Here is a 19,626-nt window from a genome sequence, read left to right on the forward strand (position 1 = left end):
GAGCTTCTCCATCTTTGACTGCAAAGGACATAATCAATCTGATTTCGATATTGACCATTTGGTAATGTCCATGTGTAGAGTCGCCTCTTGTGCTGTTGGAAAAGCGTGTTTGCTATGATCAGCGTGTTCTAGGGATGGACGAAAGTCCCTTACCTGATCCCAAAGCTTGCTTCGCGGTGGGGGGGAGGCGCCCCGTCCCTCCCCCTCGAAATTCTGGCCGGGGGGGAGGCGCCCCATCCCTCCGGCCGTGAAATCTCCTCTCCTGCCGGGATGCAAATGGCGGCGGCCGTAGCCACCGCCGTTTGCATCCCTGCAGTCAGCCGTGATAGGCTACGTAAATGTTTATGTAGCCTATCACGGCTGACTTTAAAAAAAAAACGCGTACGCAAATGCCGGCACCTATGGGTGCCGCCATTTGCGTTCCTTATTTTGGCACGTATAGTCTACATAAACATTTACGTAGACTACGGCGAAAATAAGGGGAACGCAAATAGCGTTCCCCTTATTTCGCCATAGTCTGCTACGTAAATGTTTACGTAGACTACACGTGTCAAAATAAGGGGAACGCTATTTGCGTTCCCCTTATTTTTGCCGTGGTCTACGTAAATGTTTACATAGACTACACGTGCCAAAATAAGGGGAACACTATTTGCATTCCCCTTATTTTCGCCGTAGTCTACGTAAATGTTTACGTAGACTACACGTGCCAAAATAAGAGGAATGCTATTTGCGTTACCCTTATTTTCGCCATCGTCTATGTAAATGTTTACGTAGTCTACACATGCCAAAATAAGGAACACAAATGGGCGCCGCCATTTGCGTATGCAAATGCCCCAATGCAAATAGTACCCAATACTATGCCCCAATGCAAATAGTACGCTATTTGCGTTCCCCTTATTTTCGCCGTCTTAGTCTACAGAAATGTTTACGTAGACTAAGACATGACAAAATAAGGAACGCAAATGGTGGCGCCCATGGGCGCCGCCATTTGCGTATGTGCATGTGTGTGTTTTTTACTCAGCCATGATAGGCTACGTAAACATTTACGTAGCCTATCACGGCTGACTGCAGGGACGCAAACAGCAGCGGCTATGGCTGCCGCCATTTGCGTCTCTGCTAGCCAGCGGCCGGATGTCCGGCCTCTGGCAGAGCCGGCCGGAGGCTCCGCAGAAGCCCTGCGGAGCGGAGCCAGCCAGCTAGGATTCAGGGGGGAGGGACGGAGTGCCTCCCCCCCGGCCAGAATTTCAGGGGGAGGGACGGAGCGCCTCCCCCCCACCGCGAATGTCATCTTCGAAAAGGTAAGTGACTTTCATACATCCCTACTAAAAACTATGTACTAAGAGGACAAAGGAAGATTAGAGACATAAAATGTCTGGAAATTTTGAAGTCGTGGGGAAAATGTATTTTTAAACTTCTCTGCAATTTTCCCAGCATAGTTATTTCTTCCTTTCCTTATTAAAATTATTGATCTGATGTACCCTTTACTGACAGACATTCAGATATGCACCAAGTCATGCTCAGTTTCCCAGCATGTGACTAGACTCACCATATCATAATATGTGCAGAAAATGTGCACTCTTGACAGTTTGGGTTTTTGTTCTATAGAGTCCTGTTCAGGTTAGATGCTGTAGCAGTTAATAAATGTTGTCCTAAAACCAACATGTGAAAGAAACACAGTAGGTTATCCCATTGCCACCAAATGTGATAGAACATTATGTGGGTCATCCCACCTATATTTCTTTAAAACAAACTAACTAACAAAAAACCTTTTGAGGCTTGGGTCTATGAAACTCATTGCCACAGTTTTTAATAATGCTCCCAATTAGAACTCATCATTAGAGAACATTGCTTCAGCTATAACATCTTTAACCACTCCTACCAAACGAAACCCTCTGTACTCAAAACAAACTCAGTATTCTGGCTCCTACGATATAGGCATGAGAGTGCCACTAGAGATAACCTTTCAAAACAAACAAAAATTAAGATGTTTATTAAGGGGAATTATTTACAAAACGGAACTCTTCAAACAATAGGTTGAGATTGCTGACAGGTTCTTAAATTAAATATGCTTGGTCACCATTCCTAACTGGTAAGAGAGTCTTCCCCAGCAAAATAAGCGTTCAAAGGTTTTCCCTTCAGACCCTATTTCCAAAAACCCCACCCCAACCGATTACTCACAAACAGGAACAGATGCTGTGCGCCAGTCTTCCTCTGCCTCCAGCCCTTCCTGCTGCTTCTGGATTCTAGGATGATCCAGATGTTTCAGGGACTATTTGCTGAAGTTCCTAAAATGTATTAATGTGGTTTGCTCATAAAATTATCATGTTTTATATATTAAATTTAAAAGTATAGTTTTATTCAGACAATAATTACAAAGTTACTAACTGGGTTTACATTTAAATTTTTGTAATGTTAACAATAATTTTATGAGCAAACCAAGTTATACATAATATGTATGTTCCTACAGTAACAAAATGACTGTAAAGAGCACTAAAAAATAAGTATTGCATATTTCCCCATTTTCCCCACAATTCCTTTCGTTTTGTTTTAATGCAGCATTTTCCCCCATGATCTCAGAATTTCTGGAAATTTTATATCTGCAGTAAGCATACTGTAGGAACTCAAGTGGTCCAAGGAATGCTGACATTGAACCACTGCCCCCTAACATATATAATGCTTTTTAATTTCTTTTCGTACTGCTGACTTGTTCTCAGTTGAGACACTGTATGAATTTCAGGATGCAAGTGTATGAAGAAACCACTGGGCATGGTCCAGCCAAATTTAAGCACTTTGTATGAATTTCAGTGAGAGAGCTAAGCACCTGCTTAAATCTTTCCTGCTGAGAAAGATACTTAAAAGCACTTAAATTTAGCTGGATTGTCCCCTGCATGCAAATCTAAGGGCTACAGCAGAAGTCCCCAAACTTTTTGGACCTGTGGGCCCATTTGGAAATCTGAGAAACCACCACAAAATGGCTCCCATGGAGGATGTGACTAGTCTCATAATGGCTGTCCTGGGGGCCTGGCGGTGGCGAGAGGGGAGAGACATACTGAAGCTAGAGGCTGGGAGGGAGGGGGAAATGAAAAGAGTTGCTTCCTGGCCTGCTCATTCTTCTTTCATCCACACATACCTTTCTACCCCTTTGCTTTGCTTTCTCTTCCTGCCTGCTGAACAGCTGATCAGCAACAGAGTCAGGAACAGGAAGGAGAACCTGGCACCCTAACTTTTTCAATTTTTTATTAAAAAAACTTTTTGAAGGAGGCAGGGGGTGAAGAACTTTGCAGGTTCCTGGGGTGGGGTGCCACATTCAGGACCCCTGAGTATGGGGAGGCATTTCTATGCACCTAATAAATTGAGGAATATGTTCTTGGTAAAATTTGTGTCTGATTCATCGGTATTGGATAACCAAAGAGAAGGGGAAATGTACCCTACCTACCACCCCAAAATTGATTGCTTTTTGCAGGATGGCCTAACTATTACTGAAAATCAACAGGAGTACTGCATATGTATCAGTATTCTAGGAAAATGTGGCTTTGAGTATAATTTCAAAGAGTGGTATATTTTGGCTTCCAGGTTATATACTCCTGCCAGGATTTCTCTTCCTCTATGAAGGGAAATCTTGTTACCAAGAGTTCAGAGCCACCAGCTAAAAAAAAGTCAACATGTGCATGACTGGGTCTGGTGCATGACAGATTTCAACTTCTTAAAATAAATGTATCAGTGTATATTATGAACTTTAAAATTATATATGAACACTGAAAATATGCTAGGTACTGATCTGGGACCGCGGTGGCTTAGTGGTTAAGACGCTGAACTGCAGACTGGAAGGTCAGCAGGTCAGCAGTTCGAGACCCCAGTGCTGCGTGATGGAGTGAGCTCCCATCTTCAGTCCCAGCTCCTGCCAACCTAGCAGTTCGAAAGCAAGAAATTGCAAGCAGATAAATAGGTACCGCCTCGGCGGGAAAGGTAACAGCGTTCCGTGCACCTCGGTGTTCAGTCATGCCGGCCATATGACCACGGAAGCGTCTTCGGACAGTGCTGGCTCTTCGGCTTAGAAACGGGGATGAGCACCACACCCTAGAGTCGTACACGACTGGTTGGGGACACCTTTTACCTTTACTGATCTAGGACAGTTTTTTTTTTCTTTAATGCTTTAACTACAGAACCTGAATGTGCAAAAGTCATTTAGGTTTTTACAAATCTAAGGCTAGTTCTTAGTTCTTATATCTATCATATAATTTCTTATAGTCCCATTCAGAGAATTCCCAGATTGGTTTCTGTCCAAAAATACATTTAGTACTAGGGCTGAACTGATTATTTTCCCACATTGATGTTTGGGCCAAAAATAACCATTTCAGAGTGTGTATGCAAAAATACATCCATAATTTGTAAAAAATAATTTGGTTGTAAGAATATTCACCTTTTAAAAAATCTTATGCTATTATTTCCCCAAATACTGCAGCTTCAGCACTATTTTCCTCATTATTTCTACTTCTATTGGCTTTCTCGATTTGTTCACATGAGTGATCCAAGCCAATGAAGTGTCATGTAGTGAATGTGATGACACAGCACTAAGTAACCAATCAGATTTGGCTACATGATGACATCAGAAAGCCAATTAAGTGTGAGGGCAATGTTTCTTGGATTAATCACAGTGGTGAACTCAGCCAATCACAGCTCACTCAGTGAGCCTGTTCGCACTATCAAACAAGCCACTGTGGCTTGAATAAGTGGTGGCTTGTTTTAATGCCCAGTGTGTGCCAGAGTGTGCCAAGTGTCAACTCCCTAATTACCTGCCCAGGCACTGAACCCGGGCAGCATGGCTTCTTTGATAGGAAAACAACCCCACAACAGGCCAAGGGTTATTTGACAGTTGTTTCCCCCTCAAACAAGCCCAGGTTCAGACGACATGACAAACCACGCCTGGACGGGCAATCGGGGAAATGGCGCCCGGCACATACCAGCATGTGCCAGGAAATAAAACAAGGCACAGTGGCTTATTTAAGCCACAGTGGCTTGTTTTGATTGTATGAACTGTGTCAATGAATGAGAGAGTGCTACATTTTATTTTATTATAAATACTTCTTTGCTGCTTCACTATTAAAAAAATACTCATAGCAGCAAACAATATAAACCACATCAATTACATAGATTAAAACAGCAAACACAATTTAAAACACATTAACAATAAACAGAGATTTAAATGAGATAGCTTTCCTCAGCAGACCTTTACTACAATTCAGCATCTAAAAGTGCTCATCAGAAGATACGTGTTTTTGTGCCTGCTGGAAGATGATCAAAGATAGAAGCAGGTGTGGCTTCTTTGGGAGGGCATTCCATAATCTGGTGTCATAAAATGTAGGGCAGTGTAAACATATAAATAATTTTGGTTCACAATGGAGAAGGCCCTGTCACTTTTGCCCACGCACCATACTTTTGAGGGATAGTGTAAAAGCTGGAATGGAACAGACCTGAACAGCCCCTTTATTTAAAAACACCATGGCATTTGTTAGAGACACCCAAGAACAATATTTTAGGACAAAAACCCTTGAAAACTTATTATTAACCCCTTAATACCCAGAACACATCCAGAACAGAACAGAATGACCCAGAACAGCCACTTCCAAATGAGCCAAATCAATCAAATTCACCAGCCATAACGACATAGGCTAATTAATTGCAGTGGTGAACTGATGCAATAAGCCACAAAACTTCCACAGAAACAATATTCAGGTACCCATTCCAGGAAATAGACTGCATTCTTGAAAAATGGCCCAGAATGGCCACTTCCAAGTGAGCCAGATCAACCAAATTCACCAGTCACACATGACATGACTGAATGGGAGGGATGCAGTAAGCCACAAAATTTCCACAGAAACCATGTTCAGATACCGGTTCTGGGCAACAGTCGATATTTTCAAAAAGCATCCTGGAATGGAAACTTCCACATGAGCCAACTCAACCATACTCACCAGTCATACATGACTAGATGGAAGTGATACAATAAGCCATAAACAAACACTACTACTCAATATTAGAATCAAAAGCCATCTTTAATGTATACTACAATAATATAACAGAATCAAACTCACCTCAAAAATTTCTGACGTGTGTCTTTAACTTTTAAGCCTACCAAGTTGACATCATCAAATTAAATGCATCTATTGTTAACCAGCATAATTTATATTAAAATATTTTTTTAAAGTTTGCTGGTTTAAGACCAGGGTTAAAGCTATCTCATGTTTGCTCAAGGTCCACAAGTCCAGTAAACTGGAAGCTAAGTCTGGTGCCCTAACTGATGTGCCTCGTGATCAGTGATGATATTGTACAATGTCATGAATTATACTTACCCTCCATGCATCCACATTTCTCCTAGGTCTTTCTGGCCCAAATCCATATGAGGAGGATTTGTGCCTGTAATGTTATGTACATGATGGCCTTATGACTGCCATTTGCAAAAGATTTTTTATTTCTGGAAAGGAGGAGTCACCATTTTAAAAGAAAATAGTGACTCCCTTGAAGAGGGCAATGGCTGTGAGCACTCCCCACAGGTCCAGGTAAGGAGCATGGGGCTTGTGCAGCTGGGCAGGTGGTTGTCTGGGTTGGCCTGAAGCACTCCAAAGTGCTTCGGATCAATCCAACCCACTTTGGGCCAATCCTGACCCACTCGAGATCTCGACCAAAGTGGTACAAATCAGTCCTCTTCGGCTCGGAATTCAGATCCAGAGCAAAAGCGGTGCACAGCCCCCAAAATAAGTACATATTTTAATCAATATTTATTTGACTCCCAATTGATTGCCAACCTGCCCCTGCTCATCCTGATTATAGGATGGTGAGGTATTACAGCTGCATTTAGAAGCATTCCCTAGATGCACACCTGATTTTTAAGGCAGAATTCTATCCAAAGCATGCTGTACGCTTACTCCCAGATCACTAGAACCCCTGACAAGAGTCTTGTCTAGACAAAGTTGCAGCTTGTTCACCCTCAAACTATCCATAAGTAACACCAAACACTGGTTCTTTATTTGTTTATTGTACTGATATCCCCCCCTTCTGCACAAAAGAACTCAGAGCAGTTATGCATTTCCCCAGCCTCCCTGGGAATGGGATTAGAAGATGGAAATGAGAGATAACAGCTGGGTATTATCAGCTTTCTGATGACAGCCCCAACCTCTGGATGGCCTCAGCCACTTGTTTCATGCAGATCAGGGGTGTGCAACACATGGACCATGGGCAGCATGCCCCCATGGGCCTTAAGTGTGGCCCCTGCCACACCCACATTTGCTGTTGTGGTGGCAGGAGTGGCAGAACAATTGGCAGTTTGCTGCCCAATTTTGGCAGCAAACTACAACGGCGTCTTAAAAAGGCCAAATTTAGCTTTGAAACAAGGGGCATGGCAATTGTTTTGCTGCTGTTGCTGCCAAAATTCAGAGGCATGCAGCAGTGGTATGGCCCCTGGGGAGTTCTGTGTGGGGGGGTGAAATTGGTTTCCAGAGCCCCCAAAGTTGCCCACCCCTGATGTACATGTTAAGTAGCATGGGAGACAAAGTGGACCTTCTGTGGCACCTCACGGGAAATTGTTTACTAGAGATTTCTTCGTGGATGTCTGCCCACCGCCTCAAGTTGAACATGGACAAACTGAAATTTTGATCTTCCACCCTGATCATCCTTTTCCTTTTTTACCACCCCCTCTTGCTTTTAAGGTACTCAGCTTGGCCTGGTCCCCATTGCCAGGGTCCTGGGGGTCCTGGTGGATGATCGTCTCTCGCTGTGCTCCTTTATTGAGAGCGTAGTGAGCATTTGTATTTTCTCCTTAATGAATATTCACTGGATCTGCAGGTTCCTGTCTCAGGCAACAGCGGACATTCTAGTCCGGGCCTTAGTTGTTTCACATCTAGACTATTGCAATAGTCTTCTACCAGGCCTCCCTCTTTTCTCTCTTCGCCCTTTAATCCTGGTTCAAAACAATGCTGTTAGGTTTGTTCTGGACCTCCCCCATTTTGTTCATATCATCTGTTAGGGCCTTGCACTGGCTTCCATTGAAGGCCAGGGCCCTTTACAAGATTTTGGCCCTGGCCTTTAAGGCCCTAAGATTGCATTACCCAGCCTATCTATCCTCTCTTTAATTCTGGTATGTCCCAGGTCAGGCCACTAGATCCATGGGCCAGGTTCTTCTGACCTGCTCTACTTCAAAGATTGCAGTGTCTCATTACCGTGCATTCCAGGCCCTTGTTCCACAGCTGTGGAACTCCCTTCCCTTATCACTACAGTTAACTGAGAGTTTGGAGGTGTTTGAGAAAGGTTTGAAAACTTATCTTTTTGAGTAGGAGGGGGAGTGGTTGGCTGTCTTTGAGGTAAAGTATGCTGATTTTACATTTATCTGGGTTATTAAGACTGTTATAATATTGTAATTTTGAGTTAAGTTTTATGAGAATTATTGTAATTATGTATTTTAAACTGTCATTTTATTTCTTTTATGTATAGCATTTTGTGACAAAGCGCTATGTAAATATTATTATTATTATTAGCCAAAGGCCATGTGGTAGAGAGGCATTGATCCTTCAGGGCCTGATCAGTGGGGACATTCTCTGCTTCAGCTAAGCATTTGAAAGAGTATTTTCCCAGCCTTTGCACAGGATTCACAAAATTCCAATCACTTCAGATAAGGTAGACCAAATTTCTGAACTTTAGACTATTTGTTTGTTTATTATTGAATCAATTTATATATTGCTTACCAAATCTAAAAAAATCTCTAAGCAGTTTACAAGTCAAACATTAAAATACTTCATAATAAATATATCATTAGATTAATGATATCCACAGTGGTATATCCACAGTGATGGAGTACAGGGTCTCTCCCCAGAAGTTGTTTCCTTCTCCTATCATCCCAATAATGATAGGTATTTATTACCATGAATATTCAGCACCACACACCAGTACCACTACCTAATAATTACAATACCTTTCCCTTCCCTGTATCCCTGCTTTACTCACCCCATCCTCCCTACTGATTTCCTTTCAGTCTATGGCAGTGGCCCATCTACATCAGTCCTATGGGTGGCTTCCAATTAATCCCTCCCACTCACAGAACAGCTTCCATCACTGGAACAAGGAAGGATGTGATTCCCCCTGCAGCTCCTGCACACTCTCAAAATCTGCTCTGGAGGTTTGAGGGACCCTGCATAGCCAGTCCTCTCTACATGCCTATACATCAGCAGTCTAAAACCTTTACAGATCCAAGACCAAGACCCATTTTTAACCCCAAGCTCTAATATTTTGGGGCTTGCTTCAAGTTTGTGAAAACATATCTCTATTTTTATCCTCTCTTGTGGGTCCTCATCCATCAATTGAAGGCAACTGTTCTATATCCTCCTCCTTTAATCCCATGGTGACTATAAATGGTACAAGGGAGAAAGTTGGATCACTGAATTGGAATGAGAGCATATTGTGGATGATATCCACCAGTCAATGTGCTAGAGACAAAGATATCAACATTAGGAAGTGGGGTTGGGTTGGGAACCAATGAAATAGAAGGCTATGAGGCTGTTCCATGAGGTACTAAAATTAATTATTCCAGTGGATTCCTCAATGATTGTTTTCAAGAGATCTTATCCAGATACAATAAATATGCTTTCTCCTTGTATCTCATAAAATATTTGGACTGTGTTTAGAACAATTCTGATATGCCTTAACAGGGACAATGGAACAAAAAATATTTTAACATTGACAGCTTGTTCCCAGTTAATGAACCACAGCAGAAACATTTAAGCATATTTAACTGTCTTAACATCAAGCTGTTAATTAATTATAAAGCCCATGGCTTATTTTTTTAAAAACTCATTTATATTGCAGAAATACAGTTAGAGGACAACTTTTTAATGAAATGCTATGGGAACAATGTTGATTCTTTTTACTTCTCAGAATCTCTATTTGCTCTAGGTAAATCTGTATTTACTTTATCTACCGTAGGCTGCAAACCTGTGCCCAATTACCTGTGAGTAAATCCTATGAAACACACTGTGGCTTACTTCAAGAGTAGCCTCTAAATCATCTTCATCATCACCACCACCACCACCGCCTCCCATAAGACATTTAGAGTGGCGTGGAGAGTAGGTGCAGCCCAGTCCAAGGTTTAATATTTTCCTAGGCTATATTCCTCTAGAAATCTGGAGGTCCCAGTATGCTACCCTGACATCCTTAGAGGAATGGTAGGATCATAAAATAGAATCAATAAACTGTCACTTTCCTATCTACCCATTTCAGAGAGATGTGTAAATATAAATTGAAACAAAGGCCTATGTTGATTTTTGCTGGGATCAGCAATTGAGAATGACAAAACCATATGACCAGATGTGGATTCCAAGAACAGTAATCTGTGTGCTGTGCACTTATGCGAAATTCATCAGGAAATGAAAAAAGAGACAAAAGCATCACTTAAAATGTTGGCTGTGTTAAAAGACACTTCAGAGTGCAATTCCAGATAGCCCTTCATATTCATACCCTTTATTAAACTCTTGCAAATTGGGTTAAAGAGGTGGGTTATTATTTGTAAGTTGAACATTTTAACTGTGCAAATTGGCTACTTTTACAAGACAATAAAATAAATTCACAACATCCAAAGGGGAGATTCCCTTCTTTCTCACTCAGATAATTATACATTCACCAAAAGTATAGATTTGATTTAGACCTGTCTGGCAAGTGGCGGTAATCTGTTTCAAGTGATGAAGGGAGCATTCTGTTGCATGCATACAGCCAGACTGTGAAGGGAATGCTATCTTCCATCAAGAAGAACTTTCAGCACATACTTTCTTTAAACTACTTCCATTCACTACCTTGTAAAAATGTAAGCTTGCAGAAGAGAAAACAATTACAACTGAAGAACCAGTATTGTGTCCTGAATGCTTTGTTTATCTCTTTTTAACAAGGTTATTAACATAACATTTCATCAGTCAGTTGCTAGCCTAGTTGGACCTTCTTGATAGACATGTCGGATGCATGTGGCTTTCTAATCCTCTTCACCAGATTATTACTGCCATGTGGAAAACATTTTATCTGTGTATTTGTCAAAGTACTCAGCAAGACATCTAGAGGGAAAGATTGCAAATACTGGGGTTGCTGCTTGAGAATTCAAATATTGCATTGCATTCTGAGGCTGGTATGCAATGTACAGCGAGGGTCCAGAGGCCTTCCAATGGGGAGCTTCCAACAGCAGCCCCTTACATCTCACAACAAACTGCTTCTTAAAGTCAGAAGATCTTTGGGAGTGACTTCTGATATAGAACAAGAAGCTACAATTAAGAAGGAAATCAGAGCAAAACTAGCGTATGCACTTGGAAAGTCTCTTCAAATCCTAGCCTGAAAACACTTCTGCCCTGGATAGGCTACCCACTACGAGTGGCCAAACCAGGGTGTCCACATGTCCACAGAGGACCACCCTGTATTTGAAGGCATCCTCTGTTTGAAGGGCTGGCCTGTCCAATGCCTGTTTAAAGATCAAGAACCATAAGAACAGTTGCCCATCAACAGCTAGCACCAGAACAGCAGGCAGAACAGAAAGGCACATCATCTTCCACACTGTGGTCACAGTCTTCTACGCTATAGTGAAGTTTGCTGCATTTCTATTTAAGATATAGTAATTCCTAAATTTGCATCTATGCACATAAATTAGCCCCTTCATGGATCACTGCCTTGTTGTGGCGAAGGGGCTTGTGTAACTCAGTGAAGCCATAAGCTATGCCGTGCAGGGCCACCCAAGACGGACAGGTCATGGCAGAGAGTTCTGACAAAATGTGGTCCACTGGAGAAGGAAATGGCAACCCACTCCAGTATTCTTGCCAAGAAAACCCCATGGAACGTATCACAAGGCTAAAAGATATGACGCTGGAAGATGAGCCCCTCAGGTCGGAAGGTGTCCAATATGCTACTGGGGAAGAGCAGAGGGTATTTCCAAGTAGCGCCAGAAAGAGTGAAGTGGCTGGGCCAAACCCGAAAGGACACTCAGCTGTGGATGTGTCTGGTGGTGAAAAGAAAATCCGATGCTGTAAAGAACAATATTGTTTAGGAACCTGGAATCTCAGATCAATGAATCAAGGTAAGCTGGAGGTGGTCAAACATGAGATGGCAAGATTGAACATCGACATCTTGGGAATCAGCGAACTAAAATGGACAGGCATGGGCGAATTTAATTCAGGTGACCATCATATCTACTATTGTGGGCAAGAATCCCTTAGAAGAAATGGAGTAGCACTCATAGTCAACCAAAGGGTGGGAAAAGCAGTACTGGGGTACAATCTTAAAAATGATAGAATGATCTCAGTACGAATCCAAGGCAAACCATTCAACATCACAGTAATTCAAGTCTATGCCCCAACCACTGAGGCCGAAGAAGCTGAGGTTGATCGGTTCTATGAAGACCTACAACACCTTCTAGAACTAACACCAAAAAAAGATGTCCTCTTCATCATAGGAGATTGGAATGCTAAAGTAGGAAGTCAAGAAATCACCGGGATAACAGGCAGGCATGGCCTTGGTGTACAAAATGAAGCAGGACAAAAGCTAATAGAGTTTTGCCAAGAGAACATGCTGATCATAGCAAACAGTCTTTTCCAACAGCACAAGAGGCGACTCTACACATGGACGTCACCAGATGGTCAATATCGAAATCAGATTGATTATGTCCTTTGCAGCCAAAGATGGAGAAGCTCCATACAGTCAGTAAAAACAAGACCTGGAGCTGACTGTGGCTCAGATCATGAGCTGCTTCTTGCAAAATTTCGGCTTAAATTGAAGAACGTCGGGAAAACCACTAAACCGTTCAGGTATGACCTAAATCATATCCCTGATGAATATACAGTGGAGGTGAGGAATAGATTGAAGGGATTAGACCTGATAGACAGAGTGCCTGAGGAACTATGGACGGAGGTCCGTAACATTGTTCAGGAGGCAGCAACGAAATCCATCCCAAAGAAAAAGAAATGCAAGAAAGCCAAGTGGCTGTCTGATGAGGCTTTACAAGTAGCTCACGAAAGAAGGGAAGCGAAAAGCAAGGGAGAAAGGGGAAGATATACCCAACTGAATGCAGAGTTCCAGAGAATAGCAAGGAGAGACAAGAAGGCCTTCTTAAATGAACAATGCAAAGAAATCGAGGAAAACAACAGAATGGGAAAGACTAGAGATCTCTTCAAGAAAATTGGAGATCTCAAGGGAACGTTTTGTGCAAAGACGGGCATGATAAAGGACAAGGAAGGCAGGGACCTAACAGAAGCAGATGAGATTAAGAAGAGGTGGCAAGAATACACAGAAGAACTATACAGGAAAGATCTGAATGTCCCTGATAGCCATGATAGTGCGGTCACTGAACTTGAGCCGGACATCCTAGAGAGTGAAGTCAAGTGGGCCTTAGGAAGCATTAGTAACAACAAAGCTAGCGGAGATGACAGTATTCCAGCTGAGCTATTTAAAATCCTAAAAGATGATGCTGTTAAAGTGCTGCATTCAATATGCCAACAAATCTGGAACACTCAACAGTGGCCACAAGACTGGAAAAGGTCAGTTTACATTCCAATTCCAAAGAAGGGCAACGCCAAAGAGTGTTCAAACTACCGCACAATTGCGCTCATTTCACATGCCAGCAAGGTGATGCTCAAAATCCTACAAGCTAGGCTTCAGCAGTATGCGAACCGAGAACTACTGGAAGTACAAGCTGGGTTTAGAAGAGGCAGAGGAACTAGAGATCAAATCGCCAACATTCGCTGCATCATGGAGAAAGCAAGAGAATTCCAGAAAAACGTCTATTTCTGCTTCATTGACTACGCTAAAGCCTTTGATTGTGTGGATCACAACAAACTATGGCAAATTCTTAAAGTGATGGGAGTACCAGACCACCTTACCTGTCTCCTGAGAAACCTGTACGAGGGTCAAGAAGCAACAGTAAGAACCAGAGATGGAACAACCGATTGGTTCAAAATTGGGAAAGGAGTACGACAAGGCTGCATATTGTCACCCTGCTTATTTAACTTATATGCAGAGTACATCATGAGAAATGCCGGGTTAGATGAATCAGAGGTCGGAATTAAGATTGCTGGGAGAATTATCAATAACCTCCGATATGCAGACGATACCACCCTAATGGCAGAAAGCGAAGAGGATCTAAAGAGCCTCTTGTTGAGGGTGAAAGAGGAGAGTGCAAAAGCTGGTTTGAAACTCAACATTAAAAAAATGAAGATCATGGCATCTGGCCCCATCACTTCCTGGCATATAGAAGGGGAAGAAATGGAAGCAGTGACAGATTTTACTTTCTTGGGCTCCAAGATCACCGCAGACGGTGACTGTAGCCATGAAATTAAAAGACGCTTGCTCCTTGGGAGGAAAGCTATGGCCAACCTAGACAGCATAGTAAGAAGCAGAGACATCACCTTGCCGACAAAGGTCCGTCTAATCAAAGCTATGGTTTTCCCAGTAGTAATGTATGGCTGTGAGAGCTGGACTATAAGGAAGGCTGAGCGCCGAAGAATTGATGCTTTCGAACTGTGGTGCTGGAGAAGACTCTTACGAGTCCCCTGGACTGCAAGGAGGTCAAATCAGTCCATCCTAAAGGAAATCAACCCTGAGTGCTCATTGGAAGGACAGATAATGAAGCTGAAGCTCCAATATTTTGGCCACCTAATGCGAAGAGAAAACTCCCTGGAAAAGACCCTGATGCTGGGAAAGACTGAAGGCAAAAGGAGAAGGGGACGGCAGAGGATGAGATGGCTAGATAGCATCACGGATGCAATGAATATGAACTTGAGCACGCTCCGGGAGAGAGCGCAGGACAGGAAGGCCTGGCGTGCTATGGTCCATGGGGTCACGAAGAGTCGGACACGACTGAACGACTGAACAACAACAACAACAACAACATAAATTAGCATATGCCAATTATATGCACATTTGTGCCATCTTTTATCCTCCTTTTTGGTGATGCATTTCCTTGGGGGGGGGGGCTGATTCAGAAGTGGCCACCCTACCTGCAGCAGCAGTAACCAGCAATTCATGAGAGAGAGAGCGGGGTACCATCCATCGGCCTGCCTGGCCCAAGTGTCAACTGGCTCCTTCTCTCCTGATCCATTGACAGCTATTCTGGGGCTGGATTGAAATTTTTCAGAAGAGAATTTTCAGAGACATTTCTGAACATTTTCTTTTGGGGCTATCCCTGAACTGTTTGGAGGATTTCATTCCACCCTCCACCCCCACCCCCCGCAGAGAATATTTCGTGAAATGACACCACCACTATCACCCCTAATTTTGCCACCCATGAACAGAGCGGAGAAATTCGGGAGGCCATTTTCACTTAGCCTTTGATTCACCATGGCTTTCTCCGATTGGTTCTACTATCCTTTTGGCTCCTTTCTTTTTCTCCCTATTGTGATATCTTTATAGATGGTAAATGTGAGGGCAGAGCCTGTGTAATGTATAGTGTTTTTCTACAGCTTGTACAGCAATTGTAAGGTTAATAATACTCAGGGCCGGCCTTACTACTAGACAGAGTGAGGCAGCCTCAGACAGCAGATCCTGGGGAACTGTGGTGAAGTGCTAGAGCACAGAGATGCATCTGCCATGTGACCTGCCTTGCACCCCCTAAGCTAGCCTGCTGTCCATAGGTGCAATGGAAGACACTATCCTGTTGCTAGTGTTGAAGATTCAACTGCCAGTCCAGTCTGTTCTGTACATGGTATGGAGGGGGGGGGGTACCATCTTGTCCTTCACGTCACCTCAGGACTCCTGCTGACCTGCCTTAGGCTATGGTGCAGCCTGCTATCCAGTTCTCCAGAGTAGAGGCAAAGTACTTCTCAGCACAAGTGCTAGCAAATATTCTAGAAATCACACTGGAGTAGCATTACCTCATTGTTTGCACTTGACCTAAGACCAACTTTCCAAAAAGCTTGGCCACTACTGCCTGAACAGTTCTATCAATCAAGATTAATGTAGCTACATTCCATACACACCGTAGAATATTTACTTGGCATTTTACACTCAACAAGATCAGGGAGCTGTTGCGTGTCTACCATAATCACTCTATCGCTGGGTGGGGGGTGGTGACAGCTGGGGGATGGATGGAGAGGCAGTATATCACTGCACCTAGCTGATCAAGCCCTTTCTCCAAGGAAAGTTTTTCCACTTATTTTCCCTGAATGACAGGCCTAAGCACAGCTGCAGTCACCTGATGTGGTTTCTACTATCCTGCAATAATAACCTGGATTTTTTGTTTAACGATACAACCTTTTCTTCCTCTGCTTTCCTCTTTAGAATACTTGCAGCATGAGTATCTGATAATACAATAACCCATTTCTTCCTCTGGGATAAACTGAACTTCTGTGATAGTTATTATGTGATATTTTTCATGTCTCTTAACCTGTGTTCTGCTTACTGTTCTCCATAGGAGCACTTAATTTATATTCCAGTTTTCTGGGTAATAATGTTTGGTTCTCATTAGCTCTTTTGTTATTGTTCATGCTTTAATTTCCTTTGTAAGATGTCTTTATGTGGAATTCTTTGATGGCTCATTAACAAACTTCAGATTTACTTGTTTATTTATAAGCTGCTTTTGTTTACAAAAGACAACCCCAAACATTAAGAAAACGTGGGATGATATAGGGGAAACTATAACCAAATATCATTAAAAACAAAACTGCATTAAAACAGACAAAAACAAAACTTAAAATTTATCATGTATAGTTGATTAATTAATCAGTTAAATGACAGATAATTTAGCAATGATTAAATTAAAGAAGTGTTAATATTAGCATAATTCAGTATAGGTGCCTTTTGAGATAATCATTGAAGGTACTGAAAATAATGTACAGCTTAATAAATAAAAGCTACTGCTCATTGTTAGAACAAAAAGCCAGCTTTATTATTGTCTTTTTCATATGATAGCATACCAAAAGCAAAATACCTCCAAGAAATACTCAAGCATCCTCTTAACTCATATCCCCATCAATTTAAATTTGCCCTCTGATTACAACTAAACAAAATACTTTCTCTATTGATTAATCCATCAATTAAAATTATAGGTCTAGTAAAAAAATAAAATAAACCATAAATGTCTGTCTGAATAAAAAGAGTTTTGATATACTTCCTAAATTATCGTGAAATTGAGCTCAGACAGGTCTCCTTCGGAAAGAAATTCCAGAACTGTGATGCCAGTAGAAAGGAGCAGAGAAGCCCTAGCAGACATGACTTCCCTTTGTAAGGGAATGTGGGGCACAGCCTCTCCCACAGATCTTAGTATGTGGAGAATTTATTGAGGAGAACGAACAACATGCTCCATGAAATACACACTGAAGTGGGGCCTCGTCCTGCTTTCCAGTTGTTAAAAGTCTACAGCAGCCTTCTCCAACCTGATACCCTCCAAATGTTTTAGACTACAACTTCCAGCATCCCTACCCATTAGCCATGCTAGCGGGGGCTGATGGAAGTTGCAGTCCAAAATATCTGGAGGGCAACAGGTTGGGGAAGGCTGCTTAGGAACATAAGAAGCTGCCTTATACTGAGCCAGACAACTGGTCCATCTAGCCCAGTATTGTCATCACTGACTGGCTGCGGCTCTCCAGGGTTTCAGGCAGGATTCCTTCCTAGCCCAACCTGGAGATGCCGGGGATCAAACCTGGGCTCTTCTTCATGCAAAGCAGGTGCTCTGCCACTGAGCCACAGCTTCTCCCTCAGCTGTTCTAGAGAGCACATTTACTAGTAGTGATGGGCAAACTCGCCCCAGCTGAAACTGTCATTTCCTTGATCAACTTACAAATTCCTCAGCCTGCTCTCAGATGCAAATTCTCCATTATGTCTAGATCTCATTGTGTACATATGAATTGTTGCATGTGCGTGTGTCAACAAAATGAATCTTGGGATCTGTAGTATGGCATCATGCTATGCATCATGACTTCATGAATCACTACTTTATGTCCCCTTTCTGATTGTCTGTTTCCACCTGCCTTTTTCACACAGCCTCCTTGAGCTTACTTTCCCAGGAGCATGATGTGGCAATCCGGCAAGTTACTCTCAAACTTGTTTTCTCCATCTGCTGAAGCCCTGATCTCCTGCTCACCCGCCAGCTGCCCAGGGAGGCGCTGTTCCCCTCCAGACCTCCTCCGCCTTGGATTCCCTTTCTAATATCCCAGCACAGTGCCACCCACCATCACCAGGTCTAAAGGAAAGTAAACCAACCAACATCAGAACATGTGCAGAAATGGTGGAGTTTAGATGCTTATGCAAACCGCACAGCCACATAATGTATGTGTAAACTTGTACTCAATCTCTGTTTGAATAACGAAAATACTAATATTCGTTAGACAGCGATCCAGGCTTGGTATACGTACAGGCATTATATACATAATAGATTCCACCAACAAACCACCTAATTTCAAGTTTCAGCAGTATCCTTTATATTTACCAAACCTTTGATGCGGGGTGGGATCACACACACACACACACACACACACACACACACACACACCATTTTTATTAAAACTGGGTCCCTACTTCACTCTTATACTCAGAATGATGTACATATAATTTCCTTGTCAGCTCCCAGAACAATAGACTGGTAGTAGCCTCCTTGCAGGATTAAGCAGGTAATACTGACCCCTAGGGTCCTGACCCCCTTTGCCCCACAATTCAGGGAAATGGGACTGTGCAGTCTGGACAATTGATGCTTCAGGGATTCCTTCAGGCCTGTAAAATATACAATGGACAGTAATTGGTGAGAGTACAGATTATTGTATGATGTAATCGGTGCATTCTTAGCCCCTCCCTCAGGATGATGTCTCAGCCCATATAGTGGCTGTCGGATTGCCAGCTGACCAGAAAAACAATGGCCTGGACTGCTCTTGTGTCTTAAGCAGAAGTTTATTTATTCATACATTTATATCCTGCCTTTTTTCCTGCAAGGAACCCAAGGCAGCTTACCTGATCCTCCTCTTCTCCATTTTATCTTCATAACAACCCTGTGAGGTAGGTTAGGCTGATAGTGGGTGATTGGCCCAGTCACCCAGTGAGCTTCATGGCTGAGTTGGGACTAGAACCTGGGTCTTCCCAGTCCCAGTCAACACCCTAACCACTACAGCACACTTGCTCACTGTAGTTTAATCTGCAGAAATCAGCTGGTGAAAATTTCTCATGGCCTGGAGATAACTGTCATAACCCACCAATGTCTGCTGATGCAAGGCACAGGAGCAAGGGCAAGTTAAGAAAGAGGGCGGCCCTAGCTGACAGAGAGGGGGTGGCCTCAATGCGGTGCAAGATGGCCTTCCTCCAAAGTGGTGCCTAATTTTTTGGGAAGGCACACTTTGGCTTCTCTCTTGACACACAGTATGGAAGCCACTGGTTTAAAGGCCATCTCTGAGGCACCACATGGTCTGCATGCAGAAAGTCCCAGTTTCAGTTCTTGCTATCTTCAGTTAAAAGTAGGGATGGCGGAGAAATCCGCAACGGACTCCAATGAGGCCGGATTCTAAAGGATGGCAGACACCATTTGCGTCCCTGCTCTTTGCCATGATAGGCTACGTAAATATTTACGTAGCCTATCATGGCTAAAACAGGGACGCAAATGGCGTCTGCTACGCTGGACGCCATTTGCAGCCACAGACC

Source organism: Heloderma suspectum, chromosome 1 (assembly GCF_057233095.1).
Source record: "Heloderma suspectum isolate Gila_16-S chromosome 1, 16-S_ref, whole genome shotgun sequence".
NCBI lineage: Eukaryota > Metazoa > Chordata > Lepidosauria > Squamata > Helodermatidae > Heloderma > Heloderma suspectum.